The sequence below is a fragment of the Athene cunicularia genome (assembly GCF_003259725.1).
Source record: "Athene cunicularia isolate RWA chromosome 1 unlocalized genomic scaffold, athCun1 chr1_part1, whole genome shotgun sequence".
In the NCBI taxonomy this organism is placed as follows: domain Eukaryota; kingdom Metazoa; phylum Chordata; class Aves; order Strigiformes; family Strigidae; genus Athene; species Athene cunicularia.
In genome coordinates this window covers 29,676,046-29,686,302 of record NW_020799091.1, presented here as the reverse complement: position 1 = coordinate 29,686,302, position 10,257 = coordinate 29,676,046, and positions in this window count along the sequence as shown.

Sequence of the window (10,257 nt, the reverse complement as noted above, 5' to 3'; positions counted from 1 at the left end):
GCCCGCTGCTTCCCGCCCGGCGTGGGGCCTGCTGCGCTGCGGCCTCCGCCGAGCGAAAATGGACGTCCCCTGGGAGAGCTGGGGGGGGCGCAGTGTCTGCGGGGGCTGCGCTCTTCCTCCGCCTCCTCCTCCTGCTCAGGCGCTTCTCCAGCTCTTCGCCCGGAGCCGGAGGAGAGCGGCTGCGTGTGGCCTTGGCCCTTCGTGCCCCGCTGCTGCAGAGGTCGCCTTCCCAAATCTAAAGAAGAAAATCTTGAACTCTGAAATGAAGACAGAAACAAAAAAAAAGAATCCGGATAGTCTGATAATAGTGAGCTGTTCGAAGCAGCAAGGGTTTCTGTTAACATTATTCTCCGTCGACCATCAAGACCTCAAAGGGGAAAAAAAAAAGCTGCTGAAGCAGCCTGAACTTGGACTACCACATCATTAAATTTTAACTGTTTTACCTCTCGTCAGTATTTTAGCATTCTTCATAGCAGCTGCCATCTGACAGGCTCCTGATTTTTTAATAAGACCAAATTCTAGTTCAGGTAGTTTTTCTCACGACAGTTAACTTGGAAGATCACAAAGGAAAGGTAGTTGTCAGTGCTTTGATCTTACTCATAACCCAAATTCTTCCCACTTCCTGCTGTTAGAGGGTCTTTAAAAAAAAATGAAGTTAAACATAGCCATCGGTTGCCAAAAAAACCCTCAGCAAAGCACTCTCTTTTTAGTCTTATACCATGTACTGCATTAGCAGCAACTATTTTTGCCCAATACATTTTGCAGTCTGATCATCTGTTACTTTGACAATGTGACAATAATTCATTTCTATTTTTAATTCCTAATTCTATCAAGGTGCAATACTGGCCACTTTGTCCCCTTGCTGCTTTCTACTCTTCCCCAGATGATCCATTTGGACTGCAGCTGCTGGACCCTGGACCTGGGCCACCCATCCTGCCTTCCAGGGCAGCATTCGGATCCTGTCTTTCTACTTGGATGTAGCTGGTACAAGTAGTCTGTTTCTGAGTCGTTTAAACTTTCTTCTCTCAGTTTTTCTTTTCAAACCAGGTTTAATTTGCCATTAATCAAATTAAAATGTGTTTCTTCACTAGTATTTCTCAAGAACTCTTCAGGTTGTTCCTTCCATCTGTGTGCATCTTGTAGCTCTCTTAATGTCCTACTCTCACTAGCAAGATACTGCCCAGTTAGTTATTTGATCTAAACTTTAGCCAGTCTGTTTTCTCTGATGTATATATATGCAGCTGTCATTATGCACATCTCATTTTTCATGGTATCTGCAATTGTTTGAATTCCATTTCAGCCAATAAATAATTTAGTAGAACATTAGGGCTTGCCTTATTAATAGGACCCCCAAGGAGAGGTGGAGATATAAATGCTATCTGTTTATGCTTATGGTTGTCTTTCCCCAGGAGATAGGCATTTCTTTAGGTCTGAGGGAATAAGTGAAGATCAGCAACACTAGCTGGCATTTAGGATTTCTTGATTCCTGTGTGATCCTTAAAGTAATACAAGTATTGTGGACTTTCTTTCTTAATCTTGGGGTGCAATTAGGCCACAGACTTGAAGTTATTTGTCAAATTTAGGATCAAAACAGCAGAAAGAAGCTTTAAGTTGTGTATCATAAACTCTTCTTGTGAGGACTATTTAAATCTGTTATCTGTACTTATATAAGATGAAGAGTCATGCAAAATTACAATACATGAGTTTGCATCTGTTCTTTACTTAAAAGATTATTTTAAAGAGCACAGCTTTTAAAAGTGCTGAAGAAAAGGCAGTATTTTATTGCTGTCAAAGTGTGAATATGGTAAAATGCCTAGATGACTTTTGGAACAATTGATGACATCCTCAGTGGGAAGAACATTTATTTCAATAATATGTGTACTTCCTAGTGGAAATACAGGCAATGAAAGAGTCAGAAAATTCCAAACATCATTTAAGATGAAAAGTAAAAGTAGGTGCTCACACTGTCCCAAGAGAAATAACAAAAAACTTGATTGATCTGAATTTTAACAAAAGATAGTGGTGTTCTGAATATCCTTGTTTAATTTGATTCAGTCTGAATAACTGAAATCACAGAAGAGAATAAACCTTGAAGGGAACAAGTTTCACTCACTAATATGTGAGGTTATTCAGTTATAATTAGCATCTAAAAGTGAGCAAAACTGAACTTCAGGAGAGCAAATAGTGGTTACTGGCAGGATCCAATGGGAGACTGCCCTGGCAGGTGAAGGAGAGCCCAGGAGAGCTTGTAGATCTTCAAGGACAACCTCCTTAAAGCACAAGAGTCCATTCACTTTGCAGAAAATGGAGCATGGGCCATCATGGATGAAGAAAAGACTCCTGAGCATGCCACATGCAGAAAGAAAGCCTTTGGAAAGTAGAAGCAGGGATGGGCTACCTGGGGAGAATATAGAAACATCTCTAAAGCATGCAAGGATAGAGTCAGAAGAGACAAAATCAGAGGGGACTGAAACTGGAAGTGATGCGAAGGGCAGCAGGAAAGGGTTTTTTTTTCTGGGAAAGTAATGCAGCAAATCCTTCAAGCCATTTCCAGGTACACAAAGAACAAGAAGGTGTTTGAGAACAGCCAAGATGGATTTGCCAAGAGCACACCACACCTGACCAGTCTAATTGCCTTATGATAAGTCTGCCTCAATGGATGAAGCAAGAGCTGTGGAAATTGTGTACCTTGGCTTTAGCAAGGGCTTTGCAACAACTTTTCCTAGTCTCCTTGTGTCCTTTTAGCGAGATGGGCAAAATATGGGCTCAATAAAGTGGGTAGAAATTTGGCTGGATTGCTGGGCTTGAAGAGTGTGGATCAGCAGTACAGAGTCCAGCTGGCAGAGTGACACCCCTCAGAGATTGATATGAGGGACAAGACTGTTTAGTGTCTCTATTAATGACCTGCATGATGAGATGGAGTGCAACCTGAGATACATAGCTAAGGAAAAAAATATTATTGTATTCTCTGCAGAAACAGAGATAGAAAGAATGATAATAGATCTTTGTGAAAAGAAGAGGCTTCAGTTCAGAAATATTGTTTGGAATTTAAAAGAAATCTTAAGTTGCAATAAGGGAAGGAGATGCTATTCTCCACTATTGATACTATATGTTATTGGAGAAAAAGGAAGGAACTTATTGGCACTGACAGTGACCAGGTCCACAGTGCAAAGCACTGTACAACAAACCTACTGAAGCTAATCTTCTGACTTGAAGAGTTCACTGTCTACAGGACAAAAAGGAGAAAAAAAGTGTTTTCTACACTTCACATGTGGAGAACAGAGATACAGATTTCCCTAGTCCAGCCACAATGAGTATTGGTCATGTGGAAACTTCATCCATGACTTTACACATAGTTATATGCAGCAATTCAAAATATAATACTTTGGTGGAGTATCTCTTGGACTACTCTGTTCCTAATTCCTGAGATTTACCACATTCATTTGGCCCTGAATAGTTGCATCTCTTTCACAAGACAATTTCTCAAGAAGATATCCTGCCCTGAATTAATTTTCAGTCCCCTGTGTGCTGCTTCCCAAATAATTACCATTTCTTTCTCATGGGAGGTATCAAAAAGGAACTTTGGGATAATCTGTCTTTCTTTAGGTCATTCAGAGTCTCATGAGTGCTGTAATTCACCTCAAAGTGAAGCTTTCACTTTGCTTTCACTGCTTTGCTTCCTACTTTTTCTGGTTTCTCAAATTTAAAGTAAGTAGACCTGACTCATTTCAAACATGCAAATCTCAACTTCATTGCTAGAAATTTTTTTTTTTTTCATGTGTCAAAAAGAACTGCAGATTCCCAGATGTCCTCTGGAAATCTCTGTTCCCTCAGCACTGGGAAGTAGAGGCTTACAGGGAGGAGACCCTCACCCATGCCTTTTAAATTCTGGATTCTGCTCCTGACTCCCTGAGTGGCTTCTTTTGCTGATTTTATTTCACTGTACCTCAGTTACCCATCAGCAAATAGGTCCCAGCAGTAGTTCCCTTTTCCTCAAAAGAATTGTAAGGATAAATATGAATGTAGTCTGACAGTGACTGCAGTAATCTGTTTAACATGTTTCTCTTCTCCCTTTTTTCCTTGGATCTAAGTCTGTAAGGTGAAAACTCACTTAAAATGGCACAATGTGCTCCTTTCATCAGCCACCTGTTTTTTGGTCAGATCAGAAGATGGCACGGTTCAATGTGCCATCACAGTTTCACCTTCTGCCTGGTGATTGTTGCTTGAAAGACCCATTCAGCTAATAGTCTGTGTTCTCCCTCAAGGACCCCAAATATGACTGTTAGTAGTCCTCTTACAGCAGGAAATTCATCCCCTATACCACATCTCTAGGCTTAACTGTAGCCCCATGAGCCCCAAGTATTTAGTTTTGAAAAGCAATATTTTGTGGCTACATTATAGCTGCTGTTACTTGTGAATGAAACTATTTTATACTTGTGAGATTTGAAGGCTGGGATTTTCTCTGGTAGGCAATTCCAAAGGGTGATTCTTTCCACTTGCCTTAAATACGTGTTTTAGGCTGATTCTCTTTCTCCATTACCTTTAGAAGCTGGGTCAACTGACTCAGACATGGACACTTCACTAGCAGTTCCCAGCCTAAATGACTCAATGAAAAATGAGTTTTTCAACTCGCACCCCTTTTTCTGCAAAGAGAGATCACCCAAACATCTTTGTCATTTCAAATTATTCAGCGACAGAGACTTTACAGAGCAAGTGTGTTGTAAATTTGCTTGGAAACTCAGCAACCATAATTTTAACTGCTGTTTTCTTTGCTTCCATTTTCTGCCAGTTGTGTGGTTGCATTAACATAATTTTTATTACTGGGTTCCTGAGAGCAGTGAAGAAGTGTTTAAGGATTTTCAGACTAGCAATCTTTTCTGTTGCTACATAACACATCATATAACAGGAAGAATAACTGTGAACTCACAAAATACTAATAATTGTATTGTCAGTGAATTGTGACCTAAGAATTTACAAATTAACTCCTTGAGATTTTTTAGGTCAATTGCAAATGCACTTGCAGAAATAATTTATGGAAGAGCAGGAACAGAAGAATGGGGAATTGCTTAATTAATTCATATACAGATAACTTTTGGGTCTGAAATCTAACAGAAGAGCAGCTGTAGTTGTGCAGATTAAAGGTCCATTCAGTCCAACACTCCATTTTGAAGATGAGCTTGCCAAAAGCACAAGCATTTGGCAAGCAGCTCCAGAGAGCACCCACTAACATCTAGCAATCTGAGGTACCTCTAGTTCTCTGGCTAGAAATGTCTATAATCTCTATGTTAAAGAGCTCTCTTTGGCTTCATGAATTTGCCCAATCTTTTAAGAGTCCTAATCTATTTAGATGTTTTCATGTATGAAAGCCAACCTATAATTTTGATTGACCTTGTTGACCTTCTCTGTACCCTTTACAGTTATCCTCAAATACTTTTTAAACTACTGCTGATCATTTTTTTCACAGTACAATAATTCAGTTATAATTCCCATGTAGTAACAGTCAGTTTAGAGCATATTATTCTGTATGTAATGGTAAAGTTGATTTTTTTCTCAAAAAAATGCATCACCTTACTTTTTCTACTTTGAATTTCATCTGCCATTTCCAGAACTATCACAGGGTATGATGTGGTCTTTGCAATCAGTTCTTCACTCTGCATGCTGTCACTTTTGATGTATTTTTTCTAGAGGCCCCCATAGGATACACTGATGTTCTGCCTCCATAGTGAAGACTGATTATTTTGCCTTGCCTGTTTCTTGTTCTTTCACTATGCAAGAACCTTCTGTCTTCACTTGTTAGTTTCTTTTCAGCCTTTGATGAGGAACCACGTTGATGTACATACATGCTGACTTTTTCAGAGAATGCATCCATAGGTTGGTTTATGTCCTTTACATAATCTCTGTATGGTTCTCTCTTTTGTTTCATTATCTTTTTACTGATAATTTCATTTGAGGCAAATCTGCTGACACATGACTGCAAGGAAGTCTGCTGACATACGACCATTCCCAAGCATTCCCAGTGTGAACACAGATTTAAAAAAATAAAGGGGGAAAAAAAAAAAGTTAGTTTTTCTGCTTATATATTAAGATCTCCTAAGGAAAGATCCCAGGTCTAATTCTCTGCACACTCTGTTCACACCCAGGGTGACAAAGTAGTCATATTTAAAATATATTGCCTTGCACATTTTAGACAAAACCCAAACAAGTCCAGATCTTCAAAAATTACAGTGCCTGGCCATGATGAACTCTACTTTTTCTCCACAACTACCTAAATTTTTTTGTTTGCATTGGTTTTTAATTTTCTATTCTGATAGAAATTTGGCAGTTAATATTTTAACACAACTGTAACTATTGCCTATTTTGCATGGTTTTGTACTGGTTACACTGTGATATAACCCAAGTAATTTAGTTGCAGTTACACCCAATTGATGTCCTGTAAACTCTAAGAATATGAGTAACTTTACACATGTAAACTGACACAATGAATGTCATCAAAACTATTGAGTTTGTCAGCTTTTCTTTATCCTAAAATGAAGATTTCAGTCAGACTGAAAAAGTTAAGCTTTTGTGTAGTCAAATAACTTTGGACATAATTAATTATGGTTTGCAGAGCTAATGTTAGAACTATTTTCAGGGTCAGATAGCATGGTATGTCTGTGATTAAATTACATCAAACATAATAAGATTCAATCAAGGAGGCTTTTGAATTGCTGTGCTTATTTGCCAGGTCTCACATGTCAAAGCTTCAAGTATATCAAAGAACTTTACTGTGCTATATAAAATTTCCAAAGACCCTTTTGCCATATTTCAAGGAGAGTCCTCAGAAGATTATATATACTATAAATCTGAAGACTAAATATCTTTTTTTCCAGGTATCTTTGCCTTTATGTCTCGGAGTGCCAGGTGGATAAGCTAAGCATATCCTTTGTCAACGGTTAGTGCAAAGTATGTCAAAACAGGTAAATCTTGCCTAGCATTTTCCAAAGAACATAAGAAATTCTGATACCCTCAGACTACATACAGTAGTCAGGTACTACAGAGGTAAAACTGAGTGGATGTTCAATTCAGGGATCTCATTGGACATATTTCACCCTATGGTGTCTCACAGGTTTGTAGCTAAAACAATCTATTTCCCTTAACTTGATAACTTCTGAAAAATATGCTTTTGTATACTTTTCTCTAGACTTTACAAAGCTTGATGAAACCTTAAGATTACAGCAAGATTTTGAGGGGACTTCTTATTAACAGCCATACTATTTGGATATGCATTGCAATTGTAAACAAGTACATGTATGCTGTAAGATCAGTTGGAGGAATACATTTATTTTTTTTAAGATGGAGAAAACAAAAAGGTAACAAAATCCATTTTGGTTTCTTTATTTTAATAATCTTTGTGAGAGGAAGTACTAACAATAGGTGGCACTGTGGTTCTGTGATTCAGGTGTTACTGATGTCTGTGCAGCAGTGTAATGCCATTTATTTATGCTGCTTATTAATTTTAGTCTTATAGTGCTACTTCTTAGTGAAATTAATATAATTGGCTTATTACTACTGCAAGTACGTTGTTTCTAAGACTGAAATATTTTAAGCTATATGTACTCATCCAAAGTATACATTTTCAGCAGAACAGCTGTCCTTAGAAAATGAAAATTACTGCAATGGCTCATTTTGGACCAGTTTACTGAGTTAGTTAAATTCTGCAACATACTCTTTCTCTTTGTCCAGCAAGATATTTAAAATTACTTTAGCCTTCAGCAGACATTGTACTGTGAATATGTATGGGAGAAATTAAACCAAACCAAAATAACTACTTAAGACAAACCTCCAGTTTATAAAACAACTGATGGCATTTATATATTTTAATCTGCTTTAATAGCAGTGGGATCTGACAAAACAATAAAGCATTGGAGCACAATTTTACATTAACATTACAAAATACGACAAACGTTTTTCTCTATGTATTTACATAAGCAAACATACAGGTATTCAAAATAGAATGCATCTCACCATCTGGCAATAATTACATAAGTACAGTGCATGGTTGGCTGGATGGGATAGATACATAGGATTTTTTTACCCTGAAGTGTATAAAGGATGCACACCAGCTTAGGAGATACATGGTGAGCTTCATGTCTTTGGACATTTTTCAGCTGCAGCCTTAACAGTAATAAAATGTCAATCTACTTCAAAAATTGTTGATTAAAACATTTTTTCAGACAAAGCGGGTTTTTGAATGCAGATATGACAGACTGACTCAGCATGCTTTTCCTGTAAGGTAGGGGAAGGCCCTAACCTCTGAGCAAGTCTGTGTGAATGTCTTTTTTTTTTATTTTATTTTTTTTTTTTTCCCTGGAAAATTACAAAAGTTTCCATTCCAGTCTGATGCATAATGAAAACACTTTTTTTTTTTTTGCAAGATGGAAGTGTTGCTCTGAAGCTGGTCATACTAAACTATAGTGTTCATCCCAAGCATGGACCCAGTGCTATAAATTCTGGTTTAAAACAACTGAACTTTGTCATCTCTCTGCAGTATAATGATTCTGTTAATTGCTATCTGCTGAAGAACAACCTCCTGCAGATCTGGCATGGTGGATAGAACAAATTCAGACCCTGACTGTCATCCTCACGAAGACAAACCACACAAAAATCTATTAACATTTTGGTGCAAGGTGGCAGAATCAGGCTAAACTGTCAAAGATGTCCACAAATAGCTGGAAATATTGGTCTTTATCTCCTGTTCATTCCTGGCTTTGAGAGGCTTCTTAGGCAAAAGCTGCTGATCACTCAATAAAACCACCTATCGAGTGCTCACAGAATTAAAATGTCAGGCATCAGATATCCCTGCTTATAAGCAAAAAATGTGTTATGTTACCTCCAGCTGTCACTTAAAGAAATACTGTCAAGTCTTTTAGGTCCAAAACATAGATTTGGTTTTAATAAGCTGGAAAATACTGTTCAGTCATCTTCTAATGGAACATGAAGCAAGTAATTGAAACCCTCTCTGTTTGTAGTGAGACATTCACCATCAGTATTTGCAACCTGGGCAATTTGACATTGTGAAAGCAGAACAGAAGGTGACATGAAAGAGAAAGAGGGGGGGACTGATTTGCTCTGCCATGTGGGAAAAATGCAGATAGTAAGTGGAGAGCGTAAGCAGTGTATGTTAGATGCTCAGTAACAGTTTATCAAGCACAACTGGTGAAGGAGACTGCACAGACCAGCAACCAGACCATCAGGAGTTTTCGGAGGAATTGAGCTTTGGAGAAGTGCAGGGTGCCATATACATCGTACAGTGTGCAGGCAGGCTCTCCTCCCTGGCACAAATGGGCAACAGGACCCGAGCTGTCCGTCCTGTCTGCTTCTTTCTCTTGCAAGGCCAGAGACACTTGCATCAAGATGGGCACAAATTGCACAAAACCTGGCAATTCCCTCCACGGGTAGAAGCATCTGTGTTCCCTTTCTGCTCACAGAGTTAGAGACCTTCAATCCTGTGTCAGTATTTATCATATGAAGGCAGTCTGGTTGGTGGCAGATCCTGAGCCTCAGACCTCTACTCAAGAAAGACCTTTGGTTTTATTACTGCCTACTTCTCTGGAGTGCCCATTCCTAGGGGTGAATTCTCAAAACCATCACTCCAGTTATGGAGTGATCTGGACACCAGGAGGTACCTGAATACCCTGTTTTGTGGGATGCCCTGGACCACTTCTGCTCCAACAGTGCTCCATCCCTTGCCTGGCTGGCCTGGGTGGTACAAGCTGGCTGTTGTCCTTAGCTCAAACCCCCTGATTTAGGTTTGAGTCAAACTTGTCAGGGAACGGTGGAAAGTCACAGCTCCCACCTAATACTATGGTGGTCCTCATGCTCAACTGCATTTAGCAGATTCCCCCTGAAATCTCTTCTGTGCCTGTGTGGCACCCTTCACGTGGTGCTGTGTGGGAGCGGGGTGTGCCTAGGGAGGCAGGAACAGCAAGTTTATTTTTCCTTCTGCTAAAGATGTTCAATTCAATTGTGTTGATCGAGTGTACCCAGAGCTGGAGAAGCCATATAAACCACCTTGGTGATCATAGCAGTTATACTACTTGATTTATCAGGTGATCCTAAATTCCCACTTTTGGGGGAAAACCATTAAGAGCCATGAGCCCGTAGATGACATGCATGGCACCACTGCAACGGGGCTACAGCACAATGCTTTGACCCAGGCATGGAGGCTGAGGGCTGTGGAGTGGGTCAGTGTCACCATGTGCACACAGAACTCCCATG